At 43.0% G+C, this 12,949-nt stretch overlaps 1 long non-coding RNA gene across 1 annotated transcript; it reads left to right on the top strand.

The window, feature by feature from the left end:
- The first annotated feature begins 625 nt into the window (after positions 1-625).
- LOC138968499 (uncharacterized) lies at positions 626-3,414 on the top strand. The gene is made up of 2 exons (XR_011456207.1): positions 626-1,211; positions 1,394-3,414. It is a non-coding gene; the product is annotated as an uncharacterized lncRNA (long non-coding RNA).
- The last annotated feature ends 9,535 nt before the right edge of the window (positions 3,415-12,949 follow it).

Below are 12,949 nucleotides of genomic sequence, written 5' to 3'. Positions count from 1 at the left end.
AGGTGGTGAGCTTTCAAACTACCACGACTGAATAACTGATAACACATCTTTGCATAGTGTTTTTTCTAGACGAGTGCAGTGGTTACGGATTCGGAATTTCAATCCGACGCTCTGGGTTCAAGTGCCGCTGGGAGCTACAAATTTTTTTTTTTTAATTAACCTTTTTCTTAATAGACCTCAATTGCATTCAGACTGCAACAACCGGTTTTTGCCTCTGTGTTAATTTTTTTAAACGCGTAAAGAAACTGTCCTATGCTTTCAAAAAAAATCGAATCTTGATTTTTAACTGTACATAACCATGCATCGCCATCGTAATCAAAAATTAACGAGGGAAAACAAATTAAAACACCGATGAACAGTATTGTCTTTTCTAAACTTCTTGACAGACATTTCCCCAATAAATAAGGAACAAGTCACTAAACTTAGTTATTTACGGTCTACTGCATAATGTTCTTCCTTTTAAACTTTACCAGTAACCCAAAGTTTCCCTATGTTTGTCCAACAAACAGTTTTACCGATATGAAATTATTAAACACAAGTTCAACATACAGTAATTGTTGTACTTATTGTGAGAACGAAATTGATTATACTGATTTTTTTTTTTTTTTTTTTTTTTTGCCCAAAAATTATGTTTACTTGGAAATGCATTGAGTATAAAGTGATTTGTAAATATAATATGATTATTAAAAATTACCGTAAAGGAAGTTTTTTGGGCGAGTTTAAAATACATTTAGAAATATTATTGATATAGGTACATTTAAAGGACCAGACCACGCTGTTTTAGCGTCAAAAACGCTTCGAATCGTGTTCCTGCGCGACCGAACACTTCCCGATGTTTGCAGTTAGTTAGAAAACCACTTTCTTACCGTCTTCAACAATGTTTGGTTTACTTCGGAATCTTCTAAGGCCGTAATCCGACGAATTTTGTGACCGAAGCGACGGATTTCTTCTCCAAAACGACCCGCCATTGTGCCGCGTGATCTTCGCGAGACTGGCTTATGAATAAATTATCCGTGACGTCACACCGTGTGGGGATGGTTGTTTACCAACATGACAACAAGCGTAACTGCAGACGAAATTGAACCGTACATGTTCGAACTACCGGTTTCTCTCCTCGAATCAAGCATGAAAGATGAGGGTGGAGGCCACTTCCAGCAGTAGTGAAACAGTGACGATGAAAATTGCGACACTGTTTGTCTCAGCGATCAAAGGTAAACACGCCCGCTCTCTGTGCTGAACTTATCGTCTGCTTTCGAGTCTGTGCTATTTTTTCACTCTCGCCTTGTCAACGCACTCGCGAATAAGTGGGATATTGTTTAAGTGTTCATGCATTGCATTCACGAATAAAAGAACAACAGCTCATCGCAGTTTTAACTGTTCTTGATTATTTCAGAGACTGGTGTCAGAGTGGCCACTGTACCTGTTGTATTGTGTGGGAGGGGCAGATTTGAGAGAGAGAGGAAGCTAGCCTGAGGTACATTGTAGAATGAAAACTTGCAGGGGAGCAAGAATGCATCACCAGCCACGAAGGTGTACATACAACTTTTTTTGAGGTGCCTTTATTTGTTTGATTGTTAAATGTATGTATTTGTTGTTGTTTTTAAAGGCTATCAAGAAAACTGTTGTCATTTAAATTTGTAACACTCAGTCACATATAGTTTCACACACACACACACACAAGATTAACTCACTTGCATGCCCACAGAAGAAGTTTGCTCTTCACATTGTTCTGTTGTTGTTTTTATAATGTAATCATTGTAACATCAACACTCAGTAATAACCAATATTACAACACAATCACTTTTTCATCAGAACTCACTCACATACTACATGACTTTGTATTAAACCCTGGTTTATGGACACTTGCATTTGTACTTTGCATGGGAAAGCAGCCTGTAGCAGTCAAAGTCTGGGCACTGTTGCATTGTAGTCTTGCTGTGTATGCAGAGCTTTGTTGTAGCTGCCATAGACCAGTGTTGCCATAGGCCAGTGTTAGGATCACCACCCCCTCAAACAGCTCGTTCAGTTAACCTGATGCCTGTTTTAGACAGAAAAAAAAGTTACCACAATCAGCAGAACTTTCACCGGAGAAAGGGCATCATTCTTTCATACTTTCTTTCTCATAGCTTTTTTTTGGTTTTTATAATCTCTTCATTACACTAAATAACATCCATCTTAAGACCTATTTTGAGCCTTAATTTAAGTTGACTAGTAATGATATTAATCATAATGTATTTATTTTTATAATGTACAAACTAGAGTATGTATGTGGATATGTGTGTGATGGTGCTGGTATGGATATGTGTGGTTTGGGTTATGTGTGTACTGATGTGTACATTTTATGTGTTTTGTATGTTTTACGAGTGCGATTTTATGTGATGTTATTCTGTACACCAGCCAAAACAAAATGTCTGGTATATTAGATAATAAACGCACCTTTAAATTTATTAGCGACTACACCCCGTCACCCTCCAGTCCCCCTCCCCCCCATTACACCCTACACTTTTAACATTGTATAAAAAATCATGCCCCAATATAGGTCCCTAGTTACCTGGGAGGACGTTAAGCTCCATAATCAACATCAACAACGTATTGAATTGAATTGAAAAGCTGGGGTTAGGAGGTCTAACTTCTTGAATTAAAGGGTTTTTTTTCTCAGGTGCATGTAGTTTTTTATTTGCTTGAAATCATGGTGTATTCTGGTTGTAAGAGAAGAGTCAATTTCCTTGTAAGCCTGCAAAATTAAAATTTGTCATTTTTGAAGTAGCCTACATTTTTGTAAGAGTCCAAAATAGTCCAGGATAAGGAGGAAAAACATAGGGTGGGTCAGGAAATCTGAAACATTGCATAGTTTTGTTTTGCCTATGTAGACACAAAAAGTACTTAGAGCACTTTTTCCCCCCCAAGAGAGCATAGCTTAGTTTTAATTATTTTAATGCCACTGTTAGCAAGAGGAGTACTACAGACAGCAATCAAACAGTGGGTTTTTTCTGTAGACATTGTTATTTCTGTTTAGGTGTTTCAGTAGTTTTCTATGCGGATAAATCATGCTGCATGATCACTAGAAACAATCCAGCTCTGTAGCATGCAAGTTTTTTAAAGGTTTTTTTCCCCATGTTACTCTGAGAGAAAAAAAACAACCCACAGAGATAAAGTTGAACTGGCAGTTTGACTGAAGCAGTGGTAATAACACAGAGTGCTCTTCCTACAATCAATTTTTTTATGTGGATGATGATGTCCACACATGTACTTGGTTGTATTATTTTGCTAGACTATGTGTTTCTGTTAGATATATCTGCTCACATGATTGTTGTTCATAATTTGACATTACATTTACTGCTGATCAAAATGTATTGTTGGAATAGGTCTGCTTAATATTCTGACTGCAGTTTTGTAATAAAATCAAATAACACAGATGTTTTAAGTATCAAAGTGCTTTTCACACACACACACACACACACACACACACACACACACACACACACACACACACACACACACACACACACACACTCACACACTATGAGTATGACTGCAAACATGAATTTGTACTTGTATTAATTATAATTACTGTATTACAGAACCTGATCTGAAAAAAAGGACAACAGCAAATTATTCATGCAAGCTTGCTGTATTAACGATTTCTTTATCTATTTAATACAACACTAAATTAGATAACAACTATAACAACGTGTGTGTGTTTGTGTGAATGTCTATGTGTATATGGACGGACACTGATTAAACCTGAGACTCATCGATTACCCAGGTGAGTGTAAAAGAGGGAGAGAGAGAGGGAACTTTAAGGTGGGTGCATGGGGACGGACATATAGTAACAGATATATATGTTTTAATCTGTAATCTTAACACATGTGCTTAAAATTAGGAACAGATGCCATTCCACTACAAATACTGTCAGTCTGACAAAAACGCCCAGTGACACTGAACCCCTATCCCTTACAGAACACATTCAGTATACATGTACTCACTTCCTTTCGTCTGCGTTTAGTGAAAGCAGATCGTTCTGATGACATTGGTATCCGGTTTCTGACCTCCTGTGAGTGGTCAACAATTGTCGGAACTGGAACTGCGTTGGGCAACAGCTGTTTTGTGTGTGCCAGGTTTTCTTGCCGGCTTAACTGCGTTCGCATTGGAAGAAAGTGTCGCGAAACACACAACATCGTGTTGGCCGTTTCCAGTTAATCAGTCTTGCTGCAGAAGTTGTAAGCCCATCGGAAAAAGGTGACAACTGATGCCTGAACCTTTTTTCTATACTTCATAGCTATCAGCAGCCGTGCGCATTCCTTCGGCGTGCTGTTGATGCTCGATTTAGGCAAACGCCCACTTGAGCGTAAGCTGTAACTTTCGGTTTCCAAACACTAAGTGACGTCACAGCCGGTTCTCGTCTACTGGCGGCCATTTCGAAGTCTCGTTTAGCAGACGAATTTGGCGGAACGTTTTTAATTAAATCACAATTATTAAGCTACGAATCGGTGAATTTCTTTACATTTTTGGAATCTTTAGGTGCATTTCTCTAACCTTCAGTCATCGGTTAGTGGTTCTAATAACCTTTAAAACAGCGTGGTCTGGTCCTTTAAAGTAGAAAAATTAATATACTGTTCAAAAAAAGAAACGCATAGCTTGTAATATTTGGTTAATTTAGTTATATGGCTACAAGGATATCCACCAAACTGCAGAAAATGTTTATCTGTTCGTCGACCTTTCGTTCATTGCCACAAGTGAGCTCTGCACGTGACGCATGCGTTATCAGTGGCTACAATGTCAAAATTGCTCATTTGGCATGACCACTCGTCATGCTTCAGTGTAATCTCGTGAAACTCGGGGAATATTGAGCTCTCACCATGTCTTCCAAAACCCATAAAAGCGGATTGTTCGCCACAAAGAAATCAGACGACAATTCAGCGACGAAAGATGGCCCGATTGAGCAGAGAAGACCGCCAAATTGCATTGGGTCGTTTACAAGCAGGCCAAAGTCAAAGTGCAATCGCCAGGCACTTCCACGTGTCCCAGAGCACCATCAGTAGACTGTGGGTCAGGTTTCAAGCCACTGGCTCCGTTGCTGACTTGCCACGAGCGGGAAGACCAAGGGCGACAACTGCTGCTCACGACCGCTTCATACGGCTCCGCCACCTCCGGAATCGTTTCCTGTCGGCCTCATCTTCTGTCCAGGCTCTCCCCGGGCCACACCGATTATCGGACCAGACCGTGCGGAACCGCCTGCATGAAGCTGGTTTGAGAGCTCGCAGACCTCACAGAGGAGCTGTCCTCACCCGCCGCCATCGCCAGAACCGAGTGCAGTGGGGCAACCAGCACCTTCGCTGGACCGTCCGGAATCACTGGAGACACGTGTGGTTCAGCGACGAGTCCTACTTCCTGCTCCAGCGACATGATGGTCGGAGGAGGGTCTACCGGAGAGTAAACGAACGTTACGCGCCCAACTGTGTGGATGAGGCACCCGTTCATTGGTGGTGGAGGCGTCATGGTGTGGGGGGCGATCAATACCGCTGGAAGGAGCACCCTAGTGCACGTCCAAGGGCGCATAACTGCCCAGCGATACGTGGAGGAAATTCTGCGCCCACACGCCCTTCCTCTTCTGGCTGACCAGGATGCCATATTCCAGCAGGACAACGCTCGCCCGCACACAGCACGACTCACCAACCAGTTCCTCACCGACCACCATGTCCAGGTGCTTCCCTGGCCATCCATGTCGCCAGACATGAACCCGATAGAACACCTCTGGGATGAATTGGACAGACGTGTGCGCAGGCGAGAAGAAGCGCCGGCAAATCACCGCGATCTATTGCAGGCACTTCAGGAGGAGTGGGACACCATCCCACAGCAAGATATCCGGCATCTGATCCAGTCCATGCCCAGAAGGTGCCGGGCAGTTGTTGCTGCTCAAGGCAGTCACACCCCCTACTGACTTGACAGCCTCGGCACCCAATCGTATTGATTGACTGATTGATTTGAAGATGCAAATGAACTGTGTGTGCATTCAACTGTGTCCATACCAAATTTCAAACAAATAATCTAAATATTGGATTTTCTGTTAATTTTTTCGAAAAATAAAACAAATTTGGCAAGTAGCAACTATGCGTTTCTTTTTTGGAACAGTATATAAAAAGCAGAAAAAAAGAAAAGAAAAAAGATTAATGAAGAGGGTACTTCCCGCAAAACAAAAAAAATAAATAAATAAAATAAAGTTGAAGCAAGCAGCTGAGACCCCCCCCCCCCCCCCCCCCCAACAAAAAAAAGTTCAACATAATCATTTACTTTTCTCCTAACATTCAAGCCAACAAAGTCATTTGCCATAGACAGTCATTCGATTCCAAGACAATCATCACCGACCCTTTTGTTTCAAAAACAAACCAGCAATAACGCTGTTAGTACTACAGCGCGCCTTTTTGAACTCGCGATGAGATTTGTTTCTTCTGGTGGCAAGCTTACTGTTAACAAACGCATGCGAACTAGTTAGGATTCCCCCAATTTTCGCGACCTTGACCGAATACTCTCGAAGTCACCACTCCGGCGTTCATGCATAGTGAACAGTTGGAAAGTTAAACTTCGGGAGTTCCCACTTCCGAAAGAGGCCTCTACTTCCAGTGTTGCTGACTTCCTCCTCATGCATACGGGCCCTCGTTTAAACGGGAATGAAAGAGTGGTGGCCAATGACCCAGAACAAACAAAAATCAAAGCTGGCAACTCAGGTTTGTATTCAGGGAAATTTGCACGAAATGCATGCACAAGATACGACTTTTCATTCTATTTTCTCTTAACGTAGAGGGGGAATCGAGACGAGGGTTGTGGTCTATGTGTCTGTGCGTGTGTGTGTGTGTAGAGCGATTCAGACCAAACTACTGGACCGATCTTTATGAAATTTTACATGAGAGTTCCTGGGAATGATATCCCCGGACGTTTTTTTCTTTTTTTCGATAAATACCTTTGATGATGTCATATCCGGCTTTTTGTAAAAGTTGAGGCGGCACTGTCACACCCTCATTTTTCAATCAAATTGATTGAAATTTTGGCCAAGCGATCATCGACAAAGGCCGGACTTCGGTATTGCATTTCAGCTTGGTGGCTTAAAAATTAATTAATGACTTTGGTCATTAAAAATCTGAAAATTGTAAAAAAAAAAATATATATTTTTAAAACGATCCAAATTTACGTTCATCTTATTCTTCATCATGTTCTGATTCCAAAAACATATAAATATGTTATATTTGGATTAAAAACAAGCTCTGAAAATTAAAAATACAAAAATTATTATTAAAATAAAATTTCCAAAATCGATTTAAATACAATTTCATCTTATTCCTTGTGGGTTCCTGATTCCAAAAATTTATAGATGTGATATGTTTGGATTAAAAACACGGTCAGAAAGTTAAAAAGAATAGAGATAAAGAAAAGCGTGCTATCCTTCTCAGCGCAACTATACCCCGCTCTTCTTGTCAATTTCACTGCCTTTGCTTCGAGCGGTGAACTGACGATGCTACGAGTATACGCTCTTGCTGTTAAAATGCAGTGAGTTCAGTTTCATTCTGTTAGTTCGACAGCTTGACTAAATGTAATTTCGCCTTACGCGACTTGTTGGGACTTTCATTTGCGTCAGCTCGGTTTGATATGAAAAACTGAAGAAAAGCCCTGCCATTTTGTACTGAGAAACTGTGGAAGTAGCGTGTTTACTACTGGGTCTGGCTGAAACATTTACCCTCATTTACTTCCTCGTTAGCTTCCAAAGTATAAACTCTTTTTTCGTCCCATGCATGCGAAAGTGAGGATGTACTTCCGATGTCGCTCAAAACATTAGAAGTAGTCGCAAACTACCCTGAGTTTCTTCCTCGCTTTGCTTCGAAGTAAGTCCTTCTTTCGGCCCATGTATACGAAAGTGAGGCAAGTTATTTGGATGTTACTCAAAACTTCGGGAGTTTTCGCGAACTTCCCCCATTAGCATACTGGCTACCGATCTGTTCGCGCAGAGACAAAAAATTGTCATGTTGTAAGCAACGCTATCTTCGCGGCGAACTGTTCTACCCTCTCTACCTACTGTCAACTAAATGGACCCGTCGTGAAAGATACAGACAGAGACACGGAGAGAGAGAGAGAGAGAGAGAGAGAGAGAGAGAGAGAGAGAGAGAGAGAGAGAGAGAGAGAGAGAGAGAGAGAGAGAGAGAGAGAGAGTCTTCCCCGGTGCCAGAAAGTCAACAGCCCCACTACCCACTCTTCGCGCCGCCTAGGCTCGTGAAGACGTGAAATAGTGTCAGCCATAATGTTTACACAACCGGCCACATGCACCGCCGCAATGCTACAGTTTACTTTAGCACATTCCCATGCCATTTTCGGAAGTAAGCTGTTGACATACTTATTAGTAGATCTGCCTTTATTGATAATTGATTTTGTCACAGTGCTATCAGTATGCACAATCACTTCTTGTCCGCACCACATCGGTGCCCATCGTGTCACAGCTTGTAACACAGCACATACTTCTTTAAAGTTTATGTGTAAATTGTTCGCTGCCGGTGTAACACGAAATTTTTACTCCACGAAAAATTTACTCCGGAGTAAATATTTCGTACGAAATTCTTACTCCGAGTACACTTTTCGTACGAGAAAAGAACTCCCCAAGGCACGAAAAAATTACTCCCTCCACGAAATTTTTACTCCCCATTTTTTTTACTTCCAGTAAAAAACTCGTACGCAAAAATGGGATGCGGGCGAAGGGATAATGCCAATAAGTAATCTCGCGCACACGAATGTCGCGCTACCCTCCTTCCATCTCTCCCACCACCAAGACTAACAGGGGACAAGGGAGTAACAATTTCGTACACCTGACATGGGAAGTTAAATTGCTCGTGTTGGGCTGAAGTAATTTATTCGTATTTATTTGTCAGGGGAGTAACATTTTTTTACGAAATGTTTACTCGGAACTCACCTGTCTTGGGGAGTAATTTTCTCGTGCAATGGGGGAGTGCTTTTTTCGTAAAGGGAGTAACTTTTCCGTACGAAATGTTTACTCCGGAGTAAAAATCTCGTGGGAGTAATTTTCTCGTGTTACACCGGCATGTCTTTTTTAAAATAGGTGTACTGCCAGTCGCCCTGCCAAAAGGCACCTGCTGCAATATTACATGCGTCCACATGGACATGCTGTTTTGCATTGTGGAAATAATACACTGTTCCATTAAATACATGCATAAAGAAAAGCCACCATTACACATCTTTCTGGAATTCGCTAGAAAGCTTTGCTTTGTGCCGCTGCTGCTGAAGGGGTTTTATTGTGTCCAGTATCCGCCGCAGAAAGAATTTTCCTCCTCTGACAGCTTGACAGGCCCAATTAAAAGAACCCGCGATGCTTTGAAGCTGAGTTTTTGTCGCGCGCTTCTTTCCTCGAAATTGCAGTAGTCGCCGCCGCAGTTGCTGCAGTTTGTCACTTCCAAGTGACAGAGTTGTGTTCCGCGTGTCGATGTCGACTCCAAGAAATGTGATACGTTGGGTGGGCCCCACCACCTTCTTCCAGCTAATGTTGAAGCCTAGTTCCCTCAAATCTAATCAAAGAAAATAACATGCTAACACACCAGGCATGCCTCTCCTGGCCATGCACCTGCGAATTGACTGTGAAAGTCTATGAAAATGTGACATTGCTACCAAATGGAAGTCGACTGTCAAACAAATAAGTCGGTCTGTTTTTACCTTTGAAATGCCACTTGAGTCCCGTTACACAATAATCATCCGGACTGATGCACACTGAGCGATATGCGGACTGCAAGTCGACTTTAGCACACCAATAAGGCGCACGCATCAGAGACTGTTTGAAACTTCACTGACTCAGGGATGGAGTAATCGTTTATTGCCCTACCTGTTGGTTTGCTGGCATCATGAATTAGCCTAACGCTACCAGCTTCTTTGGGAATCGCGGCTAGTGCGCTTACGACCGTTGGCTTCTTACTTGCCACTATATAATTTCCTTTTGCTATTTGATCTTACAGTTCTTGTTCTACCATGTCGCGATGATCGTACGCTGATTTATGATTGCTTTGTTCTGCTGCTAACACACATGCTTTATGTTTTCTGTTACCCAAAAACCGTGCTGTATACCGTCTAACAAAAATTCTCTCGCCCTCTAGCACTGAGTGCCACATTTGAGATTTTGCACTAATAGATGCATGATTTCCCCAAAACGCACAGTCATGAGGATCTAATTGAGGGAACGGGCTGGAATATGTGGGCCTACCGTTGTGTTGTCAGTTCGCTGCGCTGTATCCTAGGCACTGGTGTTTGCTGTCGCCTGGTGGTCTTTGCCGGGGTGCTCCTTTCCACACGTGTCGCACACGTGTTCGAACCTGCAGCGGGACCCGTAGAGGCATGTGCCTTTGTTTGTGTACTGCAGGCACACCTCCTTCCCACTGGGTCCCACAGGTCGTCGAATACCGCCGCTTCCTGTCGTGGCCTTGCCGCTTTTGTTGCCAGGAACTTGTTGGGCACGCTCACAGAGAATCACTGTGGACAGGTGGGGGTGGGGGGTTCCCCAAGCAAACCCGCTGGTAGACTGGCGCTTCCTGTACTCGTCATCGTAAAGGAGCACCGACTGCCAGGAGAATCTTGCGCCGAGCTCGCCCACCATCTCTGTATAACAGAGGTAAGCTTCGTGGTCGAAGTCCACGGTGTTCATGAGTTTTGCCATTATTTTAGCATTTGCCACGATCCAGTGGCAGGGGGATACTTTCTCCAACTTTGGTTTGTTGGCCAGCTTGAGCGTGACACCTCCCCCGAGTGTCACCTCTTCCTCCACCGCCATAGAAGCCGGTACGAAGTCAACAATTCGTAAATAAGTCTCACCTGGTGAAGCAGACTGTATGGCCATGTTGCCAAGAAGACCCTGGAGCGGTGCCACTTGGTCGGCAGCACGCAACGGCCCTCCCCCGTACTTCTGTTGCAGGTCTGCCACTGCCGCTTTTAATTCCACTATGTGGCCTCGTTTTAACTTAAGGCTTTCCATGTCCTTTTCTCCTGCATATTTCAAGGCACTGAGGCTTGTGAACTCCTCTTTTTCCAGAACCTCAATTACAGGTTGGGGCAGATTTTTTGCCCAAGAAGTAAAATTGAACTCCATAGTTTTGCAGAACTGAAAATCGCTGAACTTGTTTGCTGGCCGCTGCGCTGCTACTAATGACTTCGGTCCTCGCTCTCTCTCGCTCTCTCTCGGACTCCCTTATCTGTTACCATTGTTTCATTCCAGACTGCTCTCCTTCACTCATAACCTCCCCCCTGCCCTCCAACCCTCTTCCATTCCCCGCATTCGTTCCCACGGGACTCTGCTATCACTTCCTCCTGCATTACCTCTACTGACACCTCCTCCCCCCCCACCCCCCCCCCCCCCCTCCTTTTGCTGCATATCTGTCTCGTTTAAATAAAGTTTATGGTCGCTGACCGCTCCCTCTAAACTCACACATCTCTCTCTTTTCTTTCCGTCAGCCAATGGCTCAGCTAGTACAGACGCAAAACCAAATCCAACAACAATCTCTTTTTCTTCTTCTCTTTCACTCATTCCCTCTTTCTTGTTGGGCACGCTCACAGAGAATCACTGTGGACAGGTGGGGGTTGGGGGTTTCTTCTTCTCTTTCACTCATTCCCTAGATCAGTCCGTCAACTCTCGTTGCGGCAACTTGCAGCGCGGGTAACAGGATCGAATACAGGTAACCCCGCCTCTGATATCACCTGTGTGTGGCTGGGAACGATAACCCCCCACTTTTTGGCAATTATTGTCATAACAGTATCTAGCAAAAGGCAGGCAATACGAGGTGATGAACAACAGCCTTATATATAAGAATTAGTTTGTGACTGTATCTGTTCCTGTTGGCCGTCAGTGATGAACATGCATATTATACCGTTGTTTGTCTTCTTTCCACCTGTCTGTTGTTATTGTTTGTAATATGTTGGCATTATGATTACATTGCTATTATGAATGAATGCATTGAATTATTCATTGACTGAGGACTCGCCAAGCACACATTCTAAGTAAGACTATAAAGTGAGGACGTACTCTACACTAATTCAAAGTAAGGCTTCAGAGTGAGGACTGACGTTACACACCTTCCAATCAAGTTAGCCAACAAAACAAGGACTTGACATACACACATTACAAATAAAGCTACAAAGTGAAGACTTACTAAACACAGTCAAGTACAGTTAAGGTCAGTGCGGTCCAAGTCACCGATTTTCAATACCAATCTCTCTCTCTCTCTCACTCTTTCCCTCTCTCTCTCTCTCTCTCTCTCTCTCTCTCTCTCTCTCTCTCTCTCTCTCTCTCTCTCTCCTCTCTCTCTCTCTCTCTCTCTCTCTTGTGCAGACGCAAAACCTCCAAAAACAACCAAACATATCTCTCTCTTTTCTTTCCGTCAGCCAATGGCTCAAAATGTACAGACGCAAAACCAAATCCAAGAACAATCTCTCTTTCTTCTTCTCTTCACTCTTTCCCTCTTTCTTTATTTAAGGGACCCGGATTTAGATCAGTAGGTAGTGCGCGATACAGTTCCGTCAACTCTCGTTGCGGCAACTTGCAGCGCGGGTAACAGGATCGAATACAGGTAACACCGCCTCTGATATCACTTTGTGTGTGGCTGGGAACGATAACCCCCCACTTTTTGGCAATTATTGTCATAACAATATCTAGCAAAAGGCAGGCGATACGAGGTGATGAACAACAGCCTTATATATATATAAGAATTAGTTTGTGACTGTACCTGTTCCTGCTGGGCGTCAGTGATGAACATGCATATTATACCGGTGTTTGTCTGCAGTGAGAGTTCTTTCCACCTGTCTGTTGTTATTGTTTGTAACATGTTGGCATTATGATTACATGTGACATGCTATTATGAATGAATGCATTGAATTATTCATTGACTGAGGACTCGCCAAGCACAAATTCTAAATAAGA

This window comes from Littorina saxatilis, linkage group LG6, assembly GCF_037325665.1.
Source record: "Littorina saxatilis isolate snail1 linkage group LG6, US_GU_Lsax_2.0, whole genome shotgun sequence".
Lineage (NCBI taxonomy): Eukaryota > Metazoa > Mollusca > Gastropoda > Littorinimorpha > Littorinidae > Littorina > Littorina saxatilis.
Note: the sequence above shows the minus strand (reverse complement) of the source record. Positions and strands in the feature narration are given on the sequence as shown.